General features: G+C 40.6%; 1 pseudogene; it reads right to left on the reverse strand.

Annotated features, from left to right (window-relative positions):
• Window positions 1–14,507: 14,507 nt before the first annotated feature.
• LOC142166902 (F-box/kelch-repeat protein At1g22040-like) overlaps window positions 14,508–24,502 on the reverse strand; it is a 105,243-nt pseudogene continuing 95,248 nt past the window's right edge.

Below are 24,502 nucleotides of genomic sequence, written 5' to 3' on the forward strand. Positions count from 1 at the left end.
TTTGTTTTTGAATAAAAACTTCTAAAACTTATGGCCAAATGCCTCCGCGTAACTGGGATTAAGCGTTTATGGAGGTCAAATGCACCAAACATTTGGGTTCATTTCCCAGATTCGAGATTATGGGATGTGTTCAATTGGATTCTTGAAAGTTAAATAATTACAGTCCAAGGAGTTGTATTTAGTCCTGGTGGTGAAGTACTTGTGAGATAAATTCAATATATAATCATACATGCACAGAGACAAACATTACTAGAAATTCGCAAAAAACCGATTAAGCCATACCGATCAACGTTGGTTGGTAAAAAAAAACGACCAAAAAACCGTCCAACATGGACGGAAACTACAAAAAAATATTTTATAATTTTTTAAAATTACATACCAACCAAAGTTGGTCGGTAAATTGGTCAAAAAGTTGACCGAGCTAGTCAGACTTGCTTAGTCAAAGCAACTTTTTGATTACCGACCAACTTTGGTCGGTAATATGGACCCAATTTTTAAAATTTTAATAATTATATTATTATTTAAAATATTTTATAAAATTTAAAGAATTTATATTTAAGATTACCGATCAAAGTTGGTCGGTTAATGCAGGGGAAGCATTTACCGACCAACTTTGGTCGGTATATTTTTTTTCCTGGAAAATAACCGACCAAAGTTGGTCGGTTATTAGGTCAACATTGGTCAAACTTTTGAATCACTTTAATATTTACTATTTAAATAATATAAATGTAATCCGTTAATACTTTATTTTGTAATACAAATAATGAATACACTAACATATACTATAACAAGCTATATATAGTTAAAGTAGTACAATGAAGTGTGTGTGTGTGTGTGTAGGTGTAGCCGTATATGTATATATATAAGAACACGAAGCGCTAGGACCATAGGGTCGGGTTCTTTTGGGGATAGACTTGTGAAGAAGCAATAATCTAATTAGTATATATAATTGATCATCATCAAATATATCTATTTGTAAATTGATTCATCAACTTATAACTTACTTAGATGCATCGATGAATATTAAAAACAAAACGTCTCGACCTATATCGATTAATCTATGTCATGCATTATTAGTGATGAATGAATGAAAAATAGAAGAATTAATACTAAACATCTTTGACATGTATATATATATGGATCACAAATAAAAAAAAACAAAAGAAGTTATTAGCATTAAGTAAACGAGTTAATAGGTCAAACATGGTCAAACTTTTAATTTGAATCACATTAATATTTACTATCTAAATAATATAAATGTAATCCGTTAACACTTTTGTAATACAAATAATGAATACACTAACATATACTATAACATACTATATATGTAGTTAAAGTAGTACAACGAAATGTGTGTGTATATATATATATATATATATATATATATATATATATATATATATATATATATATATATATATATATATAAGAACATGAAGCGCTCGGAACACAGGTTCGGGTTCTTTTGGGGATAGACTTGTGAAAAAGCAATAATCTAATTAGTATATATAATTTATCATCATCAAATATATCTATTTGTAAATTGATTCATCGACTTATAACTTACTTAGATGCATCAATGAATATTAAAAACAAAACGTTTTGACCTATATCGATTAATATTAAAAATAAAACGTCTCGATCTATATCGATTAATCTATGTCATGCATTATTAGTGATGAACGAATGAAAAATAGAAGAATTAATATTAAACATTTTTGACGTGTATATATATGGATCACAAATAAAAGAAACGAAAGAAGTTATTAGCATTAAGTAAACGAGTTAATAGGTCAAATTAACGACTAAATATATTTAAAATAGAATAATATTAGTTTATCAATTGATAAATTTTTCGTACGTAGTAATGCATGCGATTGATCATCAATTACAATATAGTGTGTGTGTGTGTGCGCGCGCGAAATTACTCATATACTTAATTATAATTTAGAAAATTTACTTAGATAGATGCTATTATAATTTATTAAAAGTAATTAGTTAATATAATTATGTATAAAGATTATTGTTATAGTTTATAATCATTTATAATAATTGTATAGCTAAATAAAATAAATGCTTATAGTTTATAATAAATTTTTTATAGTTTATAATATTTTAAGAAATAAAAAAATAAAAAAAATTAATTTAGTTTTTTTTTAAATAACCGACCAAAGTTGGTCGGTTTATAGTCAAACGGTCAATACTTAATGTACCGACCAACTTTGGTCGGTAATTCTAAAATTAGATATGAAATATACGGGATTCCCCCCATTTCTCTTACCTCTCTTCTCCAATACCTTCCCCTCTCCTTCTCTATTTCCCTCACACAAATCTCATTCCCCACCCCGCGTCGCCACTGTCAAGCTGCCGTCATCGCCGCTGCTAGCCACTGCCCAGCTGGCGCACCTCCTAAAAATTCTAGGTTTGAATTACAACTTTTTTCTTTTGTGTATAAATTTAATATTTAGTTAATTAGTTATGAATTAGTTAATTAGTGTTTCAATTGATTGTTTAACTTTATATTTTATTGAAATCTAGGGTTTAGGTCTTGTTTTAATTGAATTGATTACATATGGTATAAATTGAATGTGTTAAGTTTGTATTGTTTTGAATAGTTTAGTTAGAATTGAATTATTAACTTTGAATTGAATTTAGTTTTTAGGATTTGTTCTTGTGAGTCGAACTTTTAGGGTATGGGTTGAACTTTTAGGATCTGAATTAAACTTTTAGGATATAAATTGAACTTTTAGTTTATGTTTAAACTCTTAGGATATGAATTGAACTTTTAGTTTATGTTTAAAATCTTAGGATATGGATTGAATTGAGTTTTTAGGATTTGTTCTTGTGAATTGAACTTTTAGGGTATGGGTTGAACTTTTAGGATATAAATTGAACTTTTAGGGTATGAATTGAACTTTTAGGATATAAATTGAACCTTTTGGATATGAATTGAACTTTTAGGATATGAATAGAACTTTTAGGATATGAATTGAACTTTTAGGATATAAATTGAACTTTTAGTTTATGTTTAAACTCTTAGGATATGAATTGAACTTATAGTTTATAATTAATTATATTTACTATAATTTAGTTTTTGGTGTAATTAGGAAAAAATAATTATCTTGAATTAATTAAAAAAAATTTAATTAATTTATAATTGTAGAATAAATTAATTTATTCTTATTTTATTTGTATACATGGAACATCGTACTTGGATGTACAATAGGAATTATCCTAATCGCCGGAAATTGCGGAAGGATTTTGTAGAAGGGGTTGATGACTTTATTAGACATGCAATGTCACTTTCACCATACCAAAGTGAAGGAGTAATTAGGTGCTCTTGTGTCATGTGCGATTGTATGAAGTTTAAAAAATCGGAGGAAGTTAAGCTTCAGAACTCTCCTATCTACTGGAGTTTTTCTGTTGCCCCGGTCTCGTGAGTCATCGCCAGAGGCTCGACCTCCACGTGATCGTTCCTCCCGTCCTCCTCGTGATCGTTCCTCCCGTCATCCCCGTGACCGTTCTTCCCGTCCTCCACAAGACCGTTCTCTATACCGTCTTGTAGATGAAAGTTCATCAGACGGTGATGATGATGTTGTACAAAACACCCCTTGACCAATACTTTTAAATGCTTTGAACTAGACTAATAGAACCAATTTTGAATTAGATTGAACAATTTTGAACTTTTTATAATTAGTTTTCACTTGGTTTTGGATTGTTATGTTCAATTGAACTTTAATTTGTTAGTTTTAAAGTATTAATTGGGTATTTGGTTGTTGTTGTCATAGTTGTTGGGTTTTTGGTTGGATTTTGTAACGACCCGGTCGGTCGTTTTGAGAGTTAGAGCCCCAATCCCCTAATAACTGTTTTCCCCACGTTTGTTTCCGCTATTGAGATTTTCCGGAGTGATAGGTTATGGAATTTGGAGAGTTTTTGGACACTTAAACCCTAGTTGTGAGTTTAAGCCTTAGAATTTGGACCGTAGTCGGAACTGCGTGAAGATGGATCCGAAATAGAATTCTGTCAACTCCATTAGCTCCGTTGAGTGATTTTGAGGTTAGGAGCGCACCCGGAATGTGTTTTGGAGGTCTGTAGTAGATTTAGGCTTGAATTGGCGAAAGTTAGTTTTTCGGCGATTTTGGCCGATAGTGAAAATTTTGATATCGAGCTCGGAATGGAATTTCGAAAGTGCTTGTAGCTTCGTAGTGTCATTTGTGACCTGTGTGTAAAATTTGAGGTCATTCGGACTAGATTTGATGTGGTCGGCGTCGTTTGTAGAATTTGGAAATTTTTTAAATTTTTAGGCTTGAATTCGTGCTTAATTCATGATTTTGGTGTTGTTCGATGTGGTTTAAAGGCTCGACTAAATTTGTATGGTGTTTTAGGATTGGTTGGTATGTTTGGTTGAGGTCCCGAGGGGCCTTGGATGTGTTTCGGATGCTTAACGGAATGAATTTGGACTTAGGAAAAATCTGGTGCCTTTGCTGGTTCTGGTGTTTCACACCTGCGGAAGGGAGGCCACAGGTGCGAGAGCCGCAGGTGCGGAGGGAGTGCGCAGATGCGGAACTGGTGGAGCTGGTGATGGAGCGCAGGTGCGCAAGTTTGACCGCACCTGCGAGCCCGCAGGTGCGAAGCGTGGGCGCAGGTGCGGAGCTTGGCTGCCTTAGTGAAATGCGTAGATGCGCCGATTTGAACCACAGGTGAGGTATCCGCAGGTGCAAGGAATTTCCCGCAAATGCAGCCTCAGCCGGATAAGTGACCTTCGCACCTGCGATGATTTTTCCGCAGGTGCGTGACCGCAGATGCGGCCCCATAAGCGCAGGTGCGGAAATCGCTAGGTTGAAGAGGCAGCTTCGAGGGTTCATTCCTCATTTTTCACCAATTCGATTTAGAGCTCGGTGGGAGACGATTTCTCGAGGGATTTTGAAGGAGAACTATTGGGTAACTAATTCTAATTCTATTTTGATCATAATACATTAATCTATTATTGTTTTCCTCGTCTAATTAAGGAATTTGAGGGTAGAAGTTTGAAAATGGGGAAAAAGGTTCCCCAATTGAAAATCTGAGATTTAAATGGGAATTTGCCGTCGGATTTAGATGATTTTTGTTCGAGTGAACTCATGAGTGAATGGGTGTTCAAAATTTATAACTTTTACCCGATTTTGAGATGTGGGCCCGGGGAGACTTTTTGTTTCACGCTTTAGCTTCGAATTAATTAGCTAAATTAGTTACTTGTAATCATATCTATATTATGCAATTAATTTGAATAGATTCGGTCCATTTGGAGTCGGATACTCGTGGCTAGAGCGTGATATCGAGTTGATTTGAGCGGTTCGAGGTAAGTGGCTTGCTTAACCTTATGTTGGGGACTTTTCCCTTGGATGTTTGATATTAATTGATGTGTGGGCGCCGTGTACGTGAGTTGACGAGTACGTACACGGGCTATTATTGAAAAAATCCCGTTTTTCCTTTCTAAATCATAAACTGTTTTTCCCTTATTAAATTATACTAATACGTTTAATTGTTTAGCTTAGATTAGAGGAGCATGCTTACGTGTTTTAACTGCCTATTTGACATTCTGTGCGCCATGCTTAGTTAAATCCCTACTTTCCTCATCTGTGTTTAGTATAAACTGTATAACTCGATGCCATACCTGCCATTTCATCTTGCGTTGCATATTTAAATTGGGACTACGGACGTATTCTGGAGATTCCCACTGTCTTGCATATTTATTTTGGGACTACGGACGTATTCCGAGAGATCCTCCAGCACTGCATATTTACTTTGGGACTACGGACGTAATCCGGGAGATCCCCCAGCACTGCATATTTACTTTGGAACTACGGACGTATTTCGGGAGATCCTCCTGTACTGCATATTCATTTGGAACTACGGGACGGTATCCCGGGAGATTTCCCACTGTGTTTACCTTATTCTGAGCCAAGGGCTCCCTTAACTGTTAAATTTTTGAGAATTTCTTTAACTGTGTTATCAAAAATTTTACTTATATCTTCTACTGTTTAATTTATTATATATACTCCGATAGGGCCTTGACCTGACCTCGTCACTACTCGACCGAGGTTAGGCTTGGCACTTACTGGGTACCATTGTGGTGTACTCATGCCTTTTTCTGCACATGTTTTCATGTGAAGATTCAGGTACGAGCTATCAGCCTCGGGGTTAGTGCGTGCTGCTGATTCTAGGAGACTTCAAGGTACTTCTGCTTGCGTCCGCAGATCCTCGGAGTCCCCTTCTACTCCCTCGCCTAGAGACTTTCTTTGTTATCTTCAGACTTTTGTATAGAGCTACATAGATTATAACAGCTTGTGACTTAGTGATATTTCGGGTCTTGGGAAATTATTTTGTATATGCCGAGTAGTACTACTTTTGGTTATTCACAATATGCTGTTTATCTTTAAAATGTTGTGCTTTCTTTACATTTTTCGTAATATTAGGCTTACCTAGTCGTAAAGACTAGGTGCCGTCACGACACCTTATGGAGGGTTAATATGGGTCGTGACAAGTTGGCATCAGAGCACTAGGTTCATAGGAGTCGTGAGTCACAAGCCGGTTTATTAGAGTCTCACGGATCGGTGCGGAGACGTCCGTACTTATCTTTGGGAGGCTATGTAATTGTTAAGAACAATCATATTTCTTTGATTTTCTTGTCGTGCGAGTTATTGACACCAAAAAAAAAATTCTAAGATTATATTCTATTCTTTCTCACAGATGGTGAGGACCTGTACTGGAAGGACCGACGATCAGGCACCCGAGCCCCCTGCCAGAGCCACCAGAGGACGGGGTCGGGGTAGAGGACGACCATGCGGTGTAGCCCGAGCACCTGCGAGAGCTGCGTCAGAGGAGCCCCCAGTAGCTCCCGCTGGAGGGCCAGCACCGGAGATCCCTATTGCTACTCCAGCCCTCCATGAGACTTTAGCTCAGTTCATGAGCATGTTTAGCACTCTGGCTTAGGCTGGACTATTTCCGATAGCTCACGCTACATCTCAGGCCAGGGGAGAGGCACAGACTCCCGCAGCCCGCACTCCTGAGTAGAGGGTCCAGGTTGATTAGGCCCCAAAGTATATTCCTATGCCCCCAGTGGCTCCGGTTCAGCATGAGACCAGGGTAGCTCCTTCTGAGGCATAGCAGCTCAGACTTGAGAGGTATAAGAAGTACCACCCACCTACTTTCAGCAGACTAGATTCAGATGATGCTCTGGATTTTCTTGAGGAGTGTCATCGTATTCTCTGCACTATGGGCATTGTGGAGACGAGTGGGGTTTCTTTCACCGCTTTCCAACTGAGGGGATCGACATATCAGTGGTGGCGTGCCTATGAGCTGAGTAGTCCGGACAAGGCAGCCTCACTCACTTGGACTCAGTTTTCAGAGATGTTCTTGCGTGAGTATGATCCTCAGAGCCTCAGGGATGCTTGGCGCGCAGAGTTTGAGCAGTTGCATCAGGGTGTTATGATTGTGTCGGAGTATGCAGTCCGTTTCAGTGAGTTAGCTCGCCATGCACCGGCTATGGTCGCTATAGTCAGCGAGAGGGTTCGTCGCTTCATTGAGGGACTCGACCCCAATATTCGGACTAGTATGGCCAGGGAGTTGGAGATGGACATCACTTATCAGTAGGCAGTGAGCATTGCTAGGAGAGTAGAGGGCATGTTGGCCCGGGACAGAGAGGAGAGAGAGGCCAAGAGGTCTCAAGAGACTGGTCATTATTCAGGAGCTCGTGCACCAGCAGCACGCTATGATAGGGGTTTTGTGAGTCTCCCTGTTTATTCAGCTCTTCCAGCAACCAGTGGTGTTCCAGCTCCTCCTAGACCGCAGGAGCCCTATTATGCACTGCCAGTATCCAGTGTGCCTCCTGCTCGAGGTTCTATTACCGGCCAGTCCAGCAGGCCAGGTCCAAGTCAGTCCCAGCCGTCGCGTCCTTCGAGGGGTTATTTTGAGTGTGGTGACACTCGTCACATGGTTAGAGATTTCCCTAGAGCCAGGAGGGGTGCACCTCCATAGACTTATCAGCCTCCGCGTGCTCCACCGTTCTTCCAGCCCCAGCTGCCACCCCACCTCCTCAGCCAGCTCGAGGTAGAGGTCGGGGAGGTCGAGGTCGCCCTAGAGGGGGAGGCCATGCCAGGTACTATGCCCTTCCAGCCCGTTCAGAGGCCATCGCTTCAGATTCAGTCATCACAGGTATTGTCCCTGTCTGTCATAGGGATGCATCAGTATTATTTGACCCAGGCTCTACGTATTCATATGTGTCTTCTTATTTTGCTCCATATTTGGGGATATCTCGGGATTCTTTGAGTTCCCCTGTTTATGTATTTACTTCCGTGGGAGATTCTCTCGTTGTGGACCGCGTATATCGATTGTGTTTGATTGCTCTTAGTGATTTTGAGACCAGAGCCGATTTGTTATTACTCACTATGGTAGATTTTGATGTTATCTTAGGCATGGACTGGTTATCGCCCCATTATGTTATTCTTGATTATCACGCTAAAACCATGATGCTGGCTATGCCAGGTTTGCCGAGATTAGAGTGGAGAGGTACCTTAGAGTATACTCCCCGCAGGGTCATTTCATTTCTTAAGGCTCAGCAAATGGTTGAGAAAGGGTGTGATGCGTATTTGGCCTATGTGAGAGATGTCAGTATTGATACCCCTACAGTTGAGTCAGTCCCAGTAGTGAGGGACTTCTCTGATGTGTTTCCAGCTGATCTTCCGGGTATGCCGCCCGATAGAGATATTGATTTCGGCATTGATTTATTGCCTGGCACTCAGCCCATTTCTATTCCTCCATACCGTATGGCTCCTCCTGAGTTGAAGGAGTTGAAGGAGCAGTTGCAGGAGTTGCTTGATAAGGGTTTCATCAGGCCTAGTGTATCACCTTGGGGTGCTCCGGTCTTATTTGTGAAGAAGAAGGATAGTTCTATGCGTATGTGTATTGATTATCGGCAGTTGAACAAGGTTACAGTGAAGAACATGTATCCTTTGCCTCGCATCGATGATTTATTTGATCAGTTACAGGGTGCCAGGGTGTTTTCCAAGATTGACTTGCGTTCTGGCTATCATCAGTTGAAGATTCGAGAGCCGGGCATCCCGAAGACTGCTTTCAGGACCAGATATGGTCACTATGAGTTCCTTGTCATGTCATTTGGGCTGACCAATGCCCCAGCAGCCTTTATGCATTTGATGCACAGTGTGTTCCGGCCTTATATTGATTCCTTTGTCATTATGTTTATTGACGACATCCTGGTATATTCCCGGTCTCGGGAAGATCATGAGCAGCACCTGAGGACCGTGCTTCAGACTTTGAGGGAGAAGAAATTGTATGCAAAATTTTCTAAGTGTGAATTCTGGCTTGATTCAGTGGCATTCTTGGGCCACATAGTGTCTTGTGATGGGATCAAGGTAGATCCGAAGAAGGTGGAGGCAGTGCAGAGTTGGCCTAGACCATCATCAGCTACGGAGATCCACAATTTCCTTAGTTTGGCGGGGTATTACTATCGCTTTGTGGAGGGATTTTCATCCGTTGCGGCACCTATGACCAGATTGACCCAGAAGGGTGCTCTATTCAAGTGGACCGAGGAGTGTGAGGAGAGCTTTCATTAGCTCAAGACATCTTTGACTACAACTCCAGTATTAGTATTGCCTACAGGTTTGGGGTCCTACACTGTCTATTGTGACTCCTCGAGGATTGGCCTTGGAGTGGTATTGATGCAAGATGGTAGGGTAATTTCCTACGCGTCTAGACAGTTAAAGGTTCATGAGAAGAATTATCCGATCCATGATCTCGAGTTAACAGCTATTGTTCATGCCTTGAAGATCTGGTGTCATTATTTGTACGGTGTTCCTTGTGAGATCTACACTGATCACCGGAGTTTGCAACACTTGTTCAGGCAGAAGGACCTTAATTTGTGTCAGCGGAGGTGGTTGGAGCTACTTAAATACTATGATATCACTATATTATACCACCCGAGGAAGGCCAATGTAGTGGCCGATGCCTTGAGTCGCCGGGCAGAGAGTTTGGGGAGTTTAGCATATCTTCCGGCAATTTAGAGGCCCTTAGCCTTGGATGTTCAGGCCTTAGCCAGTCAGTTCGTGAGATTGGATATTTTAGAGCCTAGCCGGGTATTAGCTTGTGTGGTTGCTCGGTTTTCTCTTTATGACTATATCAGGGAACCCCAGTATGATGATCCTCATCTTCTAGTTCTTCAGGACAGGGTTCGACGAGGTGATGCCAGAGATATGACTATTGGTGATGATAGTGTGATGAGGATACATGGCCGGATCTATGTTCCCAATGTAGATGGGCTTCGGGAGTTGATTCTCGAGGAGGCCCACAACTCGCAGTACTCTATTCATCCCGGTGCCACGAAGATGTACCAGGATTTGAGATAGCACTACTGGTGGAGGAGGATGAAGAAGGATATAGTTGGGTTTGTGGCCAAGTGTCTCAACTGTCAGCATGTCAAATATGAGCACCAGAGGTCAGGTGGATTACTTCAGAGGTTAGAGATCCCAGAGTGGAAGTGGGAGAAGATCACCATGGACTTTGTAGTTGAACTTCCATGGACTTTGAGAAAGTTTGATGCTATTTGGGTGATCGTGGATCGACTCACCAAGTCAGCTCATTTTATTCCAGTGTCGACCATTTATTCTTCTGAGAGGTTGGCTGATATTTATATCAGAGAGATTATCTGCCTTCATGGTATCCAGTATCCATCATTTTAGATAGAGGTACACAGTTCACATCACGGTTTTGAAGAGCCGTACAACAGGAGTTAGGTACTAAGGTGGAGCTGAGCACAACCTTTCACCCTCAGACGGACGGGCAATCCGAGCGCACGATTCAGATTCTTGAGGATATGCTCTGTGCCTGTGTGATGGAGTTCAGAGGGTCATGGGACCAATACTTGCCACTTGCCGAGTTTGCTTACAACAACAGTTACCAGTCCAGCATTCAGATGGCACCGTATGAGGCTTTGTATGGTAGGCGGTATCGGTCCCCAGTGGGATGGTTTGAGCCGGGCGAGGCCCGATTATTGGGTACAGATTTGGTCCGGGATGCTCTGGATAAGGTGAAGATGATTCAGGAGAGACTTCGCACAGCCCAATCCAGGCAGAAGAGTTATGTGGACCGTAAGGTTCGTGATTTGGCATTTATGGTTGGTGAGCGGGTCTTGCTTCGGGTATCGCCTATGAAGGGCGTCATGAGGTCCAGGAAGAAGGGCAAGCTGAGCCTGAGGTTCATTGGTCCTTTTGAGATATTGTGGCGAGTTGGGGAGGTTGCTTATGAGTTTGCCTTGCCTCCCAGCCTAGCAGGAGTTCACCCGGTATTCCCCGTGTCTATGCTCCTGAAGTATCACGGTGATCCGACTCATGTATTGGATTTCAGCTTAGTCCAGTTGGACAAGGATCTATCTTATGTTGAGGAGCCAGTAGCCATTTTGGACAGGCAGGTCAGAAAGCTCAGGTCAAAGAATATTGCTTCAGTAAAGGTCCGGTGGAGGAGGTGACTTGGGAGACCGAGCAAGATATGCACAGCCAGTACCCTCATCTTTTCACAGTTTCAGGTATGTCTTTATACTCGTTCGAGGACGAACGAATATTTTAAGAGGGAGGATGTAACGACCCGGCCTGTCATTTTGAGAGTTAGAGCCCCGATCCACTAATAACTGTTTTCCCCATATTTGTTTCCACTATTTGGACTTGCCGGAGTGATTGGTTAAATAATTCGGAGAGTTTTGGATACTTAGTCCCTAATTGTGAGTTTAAGCCTTAGAGTTTGAACCGTAGTCGGAACTACGTGAAGATGGATCCAGAATGAAATTCCGTCGAATCCGTTAGCTCCGTTGAATGATTTTGGGGTTAGGAGCGCGTCCGGAATGTGTTTTGGAGGTCTGTAGTAGATTTAGGCTTGAATTGGCGAAAGTTAGTTTTTCGGCGATTTCGGCCGATAGTGGAAATTTTGATATCGAGCTCGGAATGGTTTTTTGAAAGTGGTTGTAGCTTCGTAGTGTCATTTGTAACCTGTGTGTAAAATTTGAGGTCATTCGGACTATATTTGATGTGGTTCGGCGTCCTTTGTAAAATTTGGAATTTTTTAAATTCTTAGGCTTGAATCCGTGCTTAATTCATGATTTTGGTGTTGTTCGATGTGGTTTGAAGGCTCGACTAAGTTCGTATGGTATTTTAGGATTGGTTGGTATGTTTGATTGAGGTCCTGGGGGGCCTCGGGTGTATTTCGGATGCTTAACAGAATAAATTTGGACTTAGGAAAAATCTAATGCCTTTGCTGGTTCTGGTGTTTCGCACCTGCGGAAGGGACGCCGCAGGTGCAAGAGCCGCAGGTGTAGAGGGAGTGCGCAGATGCGGAACTGGCGGAGCTAGTGATGGAGCGCAGGTGCACAAGTTTGACCGCACCTGCGAGCCCGCAGGTGCGAAGCGTGGGCGCAGGTGCGGAGCCTGGCTACCTTAGTGAAATGTGCAGATGCGCCGATTTGGACGGCAGGTACGGTATCCGCAGGTGCGAGGAATTTCTCGCAGATGCGGCCCCAGGCCAGATAAGTGACCTTCGCACCTGCGATGATTTTTCCGCAGGTGCGTGACCGCAGATGCGGCCCCATGAGCGCATATGCGGAAATCGCTGGGTTGAAGAGGCAGCTTCGAGGGTTCATTCCTCATTTTTTACCAATTCGATTTAGAGCTCGGTGGGAGACGATTTCTGAAGGGATTTTGAAGAAGAACTATTGGGTAACTAATTCTAACTCTATTTTGATCATAATACATTAATCTATTATTATTTTCCTCGTCTAATTAAGGAATTTGAGGGTAGAAGTTTGGAAATGGGGAAAACGGTTCCCCAATTGAAAATCTAAGATTTGAATGGGAATTTGACGTCGGATTTAGATGATTTTTATTCGAGTGAACTCGTGAGTGAATAGGTGTTCAAAATTTGTAACTTTTACCCGATTCCGATACGTGGGCCCGGGGAGACTTTTTGTTTCACGCTTTAGCTTCGAATTAATTAGCTAAATTAGTTACTTGTAATCATATTTATATTATGCAATTAATTTGAATAGATTCGGGCCATTTGGAGTCGGATACTCGTGGCAAGAACGTGATATCGAGTTGATTTGAGCGGTTTGAGGTAAGTGGCTTGCCTAACCTTGTGTTGGGGACTTTTCCCTTAGGATGTTTGATATTAATTGATGTTTGGGCGCCGTGTGCGTGAGGTGACGAGTACGTACACGGGCTATTATTGCAAAAATCCTATTTTTTCCTTTCTAAATCATAAACTGTTTTTCCCTTATTAAATTACACTAATACGTTTAATTTTTTAGCTTAGATTAGAGGATCATTCTTACGTGTTTTAACTGCCTATTTGACATTCTGTGCGCCATGCTTAGTTAAATCCCTACTTTCCTTATCTGTGTTCAGTATAAATTGTATAACTCGATGCCATACCTGCCATTTCATCTTGCGTTGCATATTTAAATTGGGACTACAGACATATTCTGGGAGATCCCCCCTGTCTTGCATATTTATTTTGGGACTACGGACGTATTCCGGGAGATCCCCCAGCACTGCATATTTACTTTGGGACTTCGGACGTATTCCGGGAGATCCCCCAGCACTGCATATTTACTTTGGGACTACGGATGTATTTCGGGAGATCCCCCTGTACTGCATATTCATTTGGAACTATGGGACGGTATCCCGGGAGATTTCCCACTGTGTTTACCTTGTTCTGAGCCGAGGGCTCCCTTAGCTGTTAAATTTTTGAGAATTTCTTTAACTGTGTTACTAAATATTTTCTTATATCTTCTACTGTTTAATTTATTATATTTACTCTGGTAAGGCCTTGACTTGACCTCGTCACTACTCGACCGAGATTAGGCTTGGCACTTACTAGGTACCATTATGGTGTACTCATGCCCTTTCCTGCACATATTTTCGTGTGTAGATCCAAGTGTGAGCTATCAGCCTCGGGGTTAGTGCGTGCTGCTGAGGAGACTTCAAGGTACTTGTGCTTGCGTCCGCAGATCCTCGGAGTCCCCTTGTACTCCCTCGCCTAGAGACTTTCTTTGTTATCTTCAGACTTTTGTATAGAGCTACATAGATTATAGCAGCTTGTGACTTAGTGATATTTCGGGTCTTGGGAAATTATTTTGTATATGCCGAGTGGTACTACTTTTGGTTAGTCACAATATGTTGTTTATATTTAAAATGATGTGCTTTCTTTACATTTTTCGTAATATTAGGCTTACCTAGTCATAAAGACTAGGTGCCGTCACAACACCTTACGGAGGGTTAATTTGGGTCGTGATAGATTTGTGGTGATTTGGTGGTTTTTAGAGTTGAATTGAGGGTATTGGTATGCTGTTTTGATTTGGAAGGTGGTGTAGCTACAAAAACATGCATTTTCTGCCAAAATTAAACCCAGAAAACCGACCAACCTTGGTCGGTTACTAATAAAAAAAACAAATTGCAGTTTACAAGTAGTTAAAAATCCTGCAGAGAGGTATCCAAAGAGGTTAATGGAGAAGGATCTGAATCATTTTGCCTATCCGCCTGCAGGACCACGATATTGTGATTTGCATCTTTAGTGATCACGTGGAGCTTCCCAAGAAACCCAGAAAGAAGAAAATGAGTATATCTCTTTCGATCGATCACCTTATTAATAACATCTTGGTCATCATAAACTTTTATTCTATCCCAATCTTGAGTACTAGATGGATCATATAGTTCTCCATCAACGACATCACTCAACTTGGTTCCTGCATTTCTAGCAGGACAGTTGTCTCCCGTACCGTTAGGCATTTCACCCCATGGATTTGTTTCGATCGGGATCATATACCTCACGTCTAGCATCAACAAAAAAAGGCAAGTAATATAAACTTTGAGGAATATACAACTCCCCCCGATAAGATGTCATATATCCTTGTAGCAATATAATGGGCTTCAATAGATCAGCCAAAAGAGCGGTTGGTAGAATTTGAGCTTTTTAAAATGGCATGCTAGCTAGGGGCTTTAGACCATAGTCCAGTAAGAGAATCAAATACTTCTGCAGATTGAAGGGGAGAAAGCCCACCACGATCCAGTAATGATCTGACCGATCATTTTGAGTATTTTAGCCCTGTTCTCCCCTATTTAATACTTTACATATGTGTAATTGTGTCTACGTGACTTCACAAGGTAGTTGGTTTGGTTTCGGGGAGGTTTTGGAGTGATTTGGGATACTTAGTCCCAAGGTTGGAAGCTTAAGTTGTAAGAGTTGAGTGAAGTTTGACTTTTATGTAGATGACTCCAGAATAGGGTTTTGATGGTTCCAATAGCTTCGTATGGTGATTTCGGACTTAGGCGTATGTTCGGATGTGGATTTGGAGGTTCGTAGGTTAATTTGGTGCTTTTTGGCGAAAGTTGGAAAGTTGAAGGTTTGGAAGGTTGATAGGTTTGACCGAGAGTTGACCTTAATGATATCGGGTCCGAATTTTGGTTTTGGGAGTTGAAATAGGTCCATCATGTTATTTGGAGCTTGCATGCAAAATTTGAAGTCATTCTGAGTTCTTTAGGCTTGTTCGGCGTAAGTTTTGAATTTGGAATGTTGGATTAGTTTCTTAGGCTTGAATTGAGGTATGATTTGTGGTTTTGATATTTTTGGAGTGATTTAAGGCCTCATGTAGGTCCGTTATGTTTTGGGATTGGTTGGTATGATTGGATCGGCTCCCGGGGCCCCCGACGGTGTTTCAGATTGAGTTCGAACCATTTTTGACTTAGTTGTATTGCTGAAGGTTCAGGGCTTCTAGTGTTTTCGCATTTGTGGGGGCTTTGCCACAGATGCGGAGCCGCAGGTGTAGCCAGTGTTGTGCTGGTGCAAAAGTTGGGCATGGCAGAGGAAGTCCGCAAATGCGGGCATAGAAGCGCAGATGCGCTTGCGCATGAGCGGTAAGAGTTCGCAGAAGCGAACTCGCAAGTGCGGAGGATCCGCAGAAGTGGAAGGTCGGGTGCTTAGAGGGGATCATAGGTGCGGTCCATTTACCGCAGAAGCAGAACGATAATTGCGGTTAAGTGTCCGCAGATGCAGAATCACTAACAATGTTATATTTCGAAGGGTTTGATTGTTTCTCATTTTGGGAGTTGTGGAGCTCAGCTAGGGGCAATGTTTGGAGGCTTTTTTTTTATCACAATTGAAGGGTAAGTGATCTTTAATCAATTTTGGTGTTAGATATTGATTATCCATAGATTATTACACCTAATGTACATGAATTAAAGGTGAGATTTTTTTTTGGGGGGGGGGGGGGGGTTTGGACTATGATTTTAGAGAGTGAGATTTGATGATTTGAGGGTCGAGTTGAAATTGGAATTGGGTGAAACACATATATTTGGACTCGTATCAGAATGGGTGTTCGAAATTTGTAAGTTTTTTTGGGTTTCGGGGTGCGGGCTTGGGGTTGACTTTTTGATTTTAGTTAAAGATCTTAGGTTTATTGATGATATTAAGTGATTTTTGGCTAGATTCGAATCGTACGGAGGTTGATTCACGCGGGAAGGGCTTATTAGAGGATTGATTTGCCTTTCTTGAGATAAGTATCTTACCTAAACATGGTTGAGACACTAGTTTCCTGAGTTATTTGTGATAGTTACGTGATATAGGTGGTGCATATGTGTGGGGTTGAGCCCATATGCGTGCACCGAAGTATTATTCATTCTCGGGGTAGTGCTTAGGGTATGATATGCCTTGAATTAATTGCTAAGCTTTATGTTGTGATGTTTCTTATATTTGTAACCCTATTGTGAGTTATTTGAACCATGTTTGAGGTTACATAGAGGTTAATCTCCTGATTGAACTTGATAATTGCTACTTTCGTGATAAAATTTTCCTGATTTGAGCTATGATAGCACACTTTGCACATGCATACACTTTAGCATGTTACTTATACCAGTTCAGGAGTATAAAATATAATATTCTTTGATCATATACATGTATTCTTGTATATTTTTGCTTATTGTTTGATATGGTTTGGTCTGGTAGCTTATGACCACACCGGCCGGATTGTGATATTGAGCTTGTGACTACACCAAGCGAATTATGATTGTTGCATGTGACTATACCGTGCAACGTGTGGATATGGATCCATCCCCCTAGGGTCACCCTCTCATATTTTTTCTTGATGGTGTACATGCGGGATTTAGGAAAAGTGATAAGTGGTTTGGTACTGTTATGAAAATTCTAAGGAAATGCTGGCCAGTGTTTGATTTGGTGGTTGCATTTCATTTTTACTTGCAACTTCTTTAACTGTTATCTGCTTTATTTGCATATCTTCTTCATATGGTGGATTTTTAACTGAGCAAAGTACGTTAAGTAATTGTGTGCACCAAGGTGGTTCTTTCTGCGATTCATGACTTGATCATATTATTGTTCTATACTTGTTGAAATTATGAACTCTATAGGTGATTAGCGAGTATTATTTGTAATTCTTATTTTTATTATCTCGTTGAGGTTAGTTATGATACTTGATGAGTACATGAGGTCAGTTGTACTCATACTACACTCTGTACTTAACTGTGGAGATCCAAGTGCTGGACCGAGTCGCCAGTAGTGGAGTTTTGCTTGTTGAGTTATCTGAGAGACGAGGTAGAGCTGCATTTCGATCGCAGTCTTGGCATCTCTTTTTATTTTGTACTGTTGTCTTTATTTGACAGTATGGTTATTTAGCATTTTAAACTTGTATTTTCTTTTAGAGCTCATGACTTTGTATTTACTAGTTCTAGGGGATTTGCTTTGTATCAACGCCGTTGTTTATATTATTTAGCTTTAAACTTATACTATTTTTGTTAATTCAGTATTTATATTTCATTTTGTTCTGCTTGGATTGCCTAGCAAGTAAGTTGGATGCCATCATGTCCGGTTGGCAGTTTGAGGTTGTGACAAGTTGGTATCAGAGCCCTAGGTTCATAGGTTCTACGGGTCATGATCAAGTTTAGTAGAGTCTTGTGGATTGGTACAGAGATGTATGTACTTATCTTCGAGAGGCTACCAACTGTTAGGAAAGCTTCATTTTCTTGCATTCTTTTCGTGCAGATTTGTTATCTCCGAAGTTTGAACCTTTACTATTCTATTCTCCTACAAATGGTAAGGACACGTTCAACTAGATCAGGCGGACAAGAACCATCACCACCAGGTAGGGCCGCAAGAGGACACGACTGAGGTAGAGGCCGAGGTGGGATCATACTACATCTAGAGAAGCACTTGTAGAGCCACCACTCACTCCAGTAGAGGAGCAGGTTCCAGATACTATTAAGCTGGTGTGACCAACTCAGACACCGACGATACCTATTGTAATACCTGGTCTCTAGGAAGCTTTGGCACAAATCTTGAGCGTATGCACAAGCTTGGCTCAAGCGGGTATGGTACTAGTTGCACCAGCTGCCTCACAGGCTGGGGGAGGAGCTTAGAATCCTGCGACCCATATACTAGGACAGCTAGCTCAAGGTTATCAGACACCAGAGATGTTACTAGTTCAGCCAGTTATTGCTGCTCGGGCCGAGGTTGGTCCACCTATGACTGTTGAGGAGCAAAAGAGGTTGGAGCGGTTTAAGAGGCTTGACCCCTCGAAGTTCAGCGTAGGAGAGTCAGAGGATGCTCAGGGTTTTCTGGATTGGTGCCTTTGGTTTTTCGCGCAATGGGTATTATGGACTCCAATGGAGTTGCCTTTACTACTTTTCGGCTAACAGGGGCAACCTACAAATGGTGGCAGACTTATGAATCAGGAAAACCAGCTGGCGCAACACCACTTACATGGTATGAGTTCTCAGTTCTCTTCTTAGAGAAGTTTGTTCCACAGACTCGCAGAGAGGAGTTGCGTAGGGAGTTTAATCAGCTATGCCAAGAGGGTATGACTGTGACCCAGTATAAGATAAGACTTGTAGATTTGGCACTACATGGTCGGATCTGTGTTTCAAATGTGGATAGGTTATGTGAGTTAATTCATGAAGAGGCCCATAGTTCACGATATTCTATTCATCTAGGTACCGCAAAGATGTATCAAGATTTGAGGCAGCACAATTGGTGGCAGAGGATGAAGAAAGATATTGTGGAGTATGTTGCTCGATGTTCGAACTGTCAGCAAGTGAAGTATGAGCATCAGAGACTCAGTGGTTTGCTTCAAAGTCTTGACATTCCGGAGTGGAAGTGGGAGCGTATCACTATGGATTTTGTATTTGGGCTTCCACAGACCTTGAGGAGATTTGATACAGTGTGGGTCATTATGGACAGACTGACCAAGTTTTCACACTTCATTCCAGTCATGACTACTTATTCTTTAGAGTAGCTAGCTCAGGTTTATATTCAGAAGATTGTTCGCCGTTATGGTGTGCCCGTATCTATTATCTCGGATCGAGGCACACAGTTTACACCACATTTTTGGAGAGAAGTGCATCGTGAGTTAGGCACATGGGTCAAGCTGAGTACGACATTTTATCCCCAGACGGACGGGAAGTCCGAGCGCACTATTCAGATCTTAGAGGACATGTTACGTGCCTGTGTCATTAATTTTAGAGGATCATAGGATCAGTTTCTACCGCTAGCAGAGTTCGCCTACAACAACAACTATCAGCTGAATATCTAGATAGCTCCTAATTAGGCCTTATGTAGGAGGCAATGTCATTCTACGGTCGATTGGTTTGAGCCTAGGAAGGCTAGGTTATTTGGCACAGATTTGGTCTGTGATGCTTTGAAGAAGGTGAAGTTAATTTAGGAATGGCTTCATACAACGCAGTCCATACAGAAGAGTTATACTGATAGGAAGTCTCGTGATGTTGCATATATGGTGGGTGAGAAGGTTCAACTCAGAGTTTCGCCCATGAAGGGTATGATGAGGTTCGAGAAGAAGGGCAAGTTGAGACCTAGGTATATTGTTCCTTTTGAGGCGCTTGGGAGGATTGGAGAGGTAGCCTAAAGACTTGACTTGCCACCTAGTCTATCAAGATTTCACCAAATGTTTCATGTTTCTATGCAACAGAAGTATTATGGGGATCCGTCACATATTTTTTACTTCAGCAAAGTGTAGTTAGATAGGAATTTGAATTATGATGTGGGGATGGTGGCCATTTTGGATCGGCAGATTCGAAAGTTGAGGTCGAAGAATATAACATCAATGGCAGTTCGTTGGAGAGGTTAGTGGTCGAGGAGGCTACTTGGGAGACCGAACAGGAGATGCGAAGAAGACATCCTCAAATTTTTGAGACTCTAAGTATAATTCTAGACCCGTTCGAGGATGAATATTTATTTAAGAAGGGGAGAATGTAATGACCCGGCCGGGCGTTTTGAGTATTTAGACATGTTCCCCCTATTTGGTGTTTTACATATATGCAATTGTGGCTATGTGACTTGTCGGGGTAGTTGGTTTGGTTTCGGGGAGGTTTTGAAGTGAATTAGGACAGTTAGTCCCAAGGTTGGAAGCTTAGGCTGTAAGAGTTGAGCAGAGTTTGACTTTTGTGTAGACGACTTCGGAACGGAGTTTTAATGTTTCCAATAGCTTCTTATGGTGATTTTGGACTTAGACATATGTCCGGATGCGGATTTGGAGGTTCGTAGGTTGATTTGGTACTTTTTGGCAAAAGTTGAAAAGTTGAAGGTTTGGAAGGTTGATAGGTTTGACCGATAGTTGACCTTGATAATATCGGGTTCAGATTTTGGTTTCGGGAGTTAGAATAGGTCCATCATGTCATTTGGAGCTTGCATGCAAATTTTGAGGTCGTTCCGAGTTGTTTAGGCTTGTTCAGCATAAGTTTTGAATTTGGAAAGTTGGATTAGTTCCTTAGACTTGAATTGAGGTGCGATTCATGATTTTGATGTTGTTTGGAGTGATTTGAGGCATCGAATAGGTCTGTGTTATGTTTTTCTATTGGTTGGTATGATTGGACGGGGTTCCAGGGCCTCCGGGGGTGTTTCAGATTGGGTTCAAATCATTTTTTGGACTTAGTTGTATTGCTGACGGTTCAAAGCTTATGGTGTTTTCACATCTGTGGGGGGATTGGATGCAGATGTGAAGATGCAGGTGCGGCCAGTGTTGCACAGGTGCAGAAGTTGGGCATGGCAGAGGAAGTCCGCAAATGTGGGCACAAGAGTGCAGATGCGCTTGCGCATGAGCGGTAAGAGTCCGCAGAAGCGAACTCGCAGCTGTGAAAGGGAGGATCCGTAGAAGCGGAATGTCAGGCGCTTGGAGGGGATAGCAGGTGCGGTCCATTTACCGCAGAAGCGGCACTGCATGTAAAGTTAAGTGTTCGCAGATGCGGAATTACTAGCAGTGTTATATTTCGAAGGGTTTGATTGTTTCGTCATTTTGGGAGTTGTAGAGCTTGGCTATGGGTGATTTTTGGAGGGCTTTTTCATCACAGTTGAATTTTGGTGTTAGATATGGTTATCCATCAATTATTACACCTATTTTTTATGAATTAAAGGTGGGATTGGAGATTTTTTGGACTATGATTTTAGAGAGTGAGATTTGATAATTTGAGGGTTGAGTTGAGGTTGGTTGGAATTGGGTGAAACACATATATTTGGACTCGTATTGGAACGAGTGTTCAAAAATTATGAGTTTTATCGGGTTTCGGGGTTCGGGCTCGGGGTTGAATTTTTGGGTTGACTTTTTGATTTTAGTTAAAGATCTTAGTTTTGTCATTTGGAACCGTTTCCTATGTCTTTTATTGATGACATTAAGTTATTTTTGGCAAGATTCGAGTCATTCGGAGGTTGATTCACGCGAGAATGGCTTATTAAAGGATTGATTTTGCTTGCTTGAGAAAAGTATTTTACCTAAGCTTGGTTGAGACACTAGTTGCCTAAGTTATTTGTGATAGTTATGTACTATGGGTGGTGCACATGTGTGGGGCTGAGCCCATGTGCGTGCACCAAGGTATTATTTATATTCGAAGTAGTGCTTAGGGTATGATATGCCTTGAATTGATTGCTAAGCTTTATGCTATGATACTTCTTATATTTGTAACCCTTTTGTGAGCTATTTGAACCATATTTGAGGTTACAAATAGGTTATTTTCCTGATTGAACTTGATAATTGCTACTTTCGTGATGAAATTTGCCTGATTTGAGCTATGATAGCACACTTTGCACATGCATACACCTTAGCATGTCACTTATACACATCTATGAGTATGAAATTTGATATTCATTGATCATATACATGTATTCTTGTATATTTTCTTTATGTGTGATATGGTTTGGACTAGTAGCATGTGACCACGCTGGGTGTATTGTGATATTGAGCCCGTGATCACACCGGGCAGATTGTGATATTGAGCCTGTGACCACACCGGCCGTATTGTGATATTGAGCTTGTGACCATGCCAGGCAGATTATGATATCGAGCATGTGACCATGCCGAGCGGATTGTAATATTGAGCCTATGACCATGCCAGCCGGATTGTGATATTGAGCCTGTGACCATGCCAGACGGATTATGATTATTGTTTGTGACTACGTTGTGCAGCGTGTAGATATAGATCCATCTCCCTAGGATCACCCTCTCATTTTTCTTCTTGATGGTTTACACGCGGATTGAGAAAAACTAATCAGTGGTTTGATACTGTTATGGAAATTCTAAGGAAAAGCTAGCTAGTGTTTGATTTGGTTGTTGCATTTTATCTTTACTTGCAACTTCTTAACTGCTATTTGCTTTATTTGCATATCTTCTTTATATGCTAAATTTTTGACTGAGCAGAGTACATTAAGTAATTGTGTGCACCAAGGTGGTTCTTTTTGTGATTCATTGCTTGATCATATTATTGTTCTGTACTTGTTAGATTTATGAACTCTACAGGTGATTAGCGAGTATCATTTATAATTCTTGCTTCTATTACCTCACCGAGGTTAGTTGTGATACTTGATGAGTACATGAGGATGAGGTCGGTTGTACTCATCCTACACTCTGCTTTTAATTGTGCAGATCCAGGTGTTGGACCGAGCCACCAATAGTAGAGTTTTGCTTGCTGAGTTATCCGAGAGACGAGGTAGAGTTGCATTTCGACTGCAGTCTTGGCACCTCTTTTCATTTTGTACTGTTGTCTTTATTTCAGACTGTATGGTTATTTAGCATTTCAGACTTGTATTTTTATTTAGAACTCATGACTCTGTATTTACCAATTCTGGGGATTTGTTTTGCATCGACATCATTGTTTATGTTATTTGGCTTTAGACTTGTACTATTTTTGTTAATTTAATATTTATATTTTGTTTTATTCTTCTTGGCTTGCCTAGTAAGTGAATTGGGCACCATCATGATCGATTAGCGATTTTGGGTCGTGAGTAGAGTTTTTCGTTCAAGACATCTATTTTGCAATAAGCTCGAGCACTAGACGTACATGGGACTTACTTTACTCCAAGCATTTACAATTGGGTCATATATACCGCCAAGGGCATATATATAGGCATCCATTGACAGCTCCAGGCATAACCATATATAGAATGCCATTTGATCCAGAACTTCTTTCTTTCCAAGCCATCCCCTTATGCGTTAGCACTTTAGATGCTTGAACCCACCAAGTTCCACACCCAAAGATCAGATGAACTCCTTCTAGGTTCATCTCAATGGATATCTCGTCAGTACGCTTGGTATTAATCGGTTATGCTCCCAGAAGCTAATAATTCAAATAAAAGTGAAATCATTGCGATATAAAATTAATTATATACATATTACATAACGATAAAATTCATTTGACCAAGTGGGGTGAAGAAAGCAAAAATGAAGAGAAAAATCGACGATGGTTATATGAAGATAGTCGAATCACAAAATAATCGAATTGTTGAGGCGATGAATAGTGCAAGTGAGAGGCAAAAAGAAACAAATTACATTGAAAGAGAAAAAATAAGACTAAAAGAATTGAAATATGATCGTAAAATTATGTCCATGAATGTGGATTTTGTTTTGGATCTAGTTTGTCGTGAATATTTGCGGCAAGAACAACAAATAATGTATAAAAGAAGTCAACAACCACAACAGTCACAACCACAACAATCATCTGCCCCATTCACTCAGTACTATAATAATTTTGGTGTATCTGAAAACGACATGTCTCGCTACTAAATTATTATGTTATTTAACGTAGTTTCAATTTTAATGTATTTTAATTTAATGTATTTTCAATTTTAATATATTTCCAATTTTAATATATTTTCAATTTTAATGTATTTCAATTTTAGCAACATCAAATATTTTATATTTGCACCTTCCATTTTTTGTGATGATTATATCTTTTTCATAAAATTATAACTCATAATAAAATTAACTACCAATTTTACATAAAAAAAAATAGATGCACGATAATTAATTTTTTAAAATTATACGTCAAAGTTAAGATAAAAAATTAATTAGGTAAATATATTATATAAACATAATTAAGTATATATAAAAAGATAAATTAAAAGATTAAATAATAAAAATAATAATATTTTAATGGGGAATAGTAAATGGGGAGATGAA

This window comes from Nicotiana tabacum, chromosome 2 (assembly GCF_000715075.1).
Source record: "Nicotiana tabacum cultivar K326 chromosome 2, ASM71507v2, whole genome shotgun sequence".
NCBI lineage: Eukaryota > Viridiplantae > Streptophyta > Magnoliopsida > Solanales > Solanaceae > Nicotiana > Nicotiana tabacum.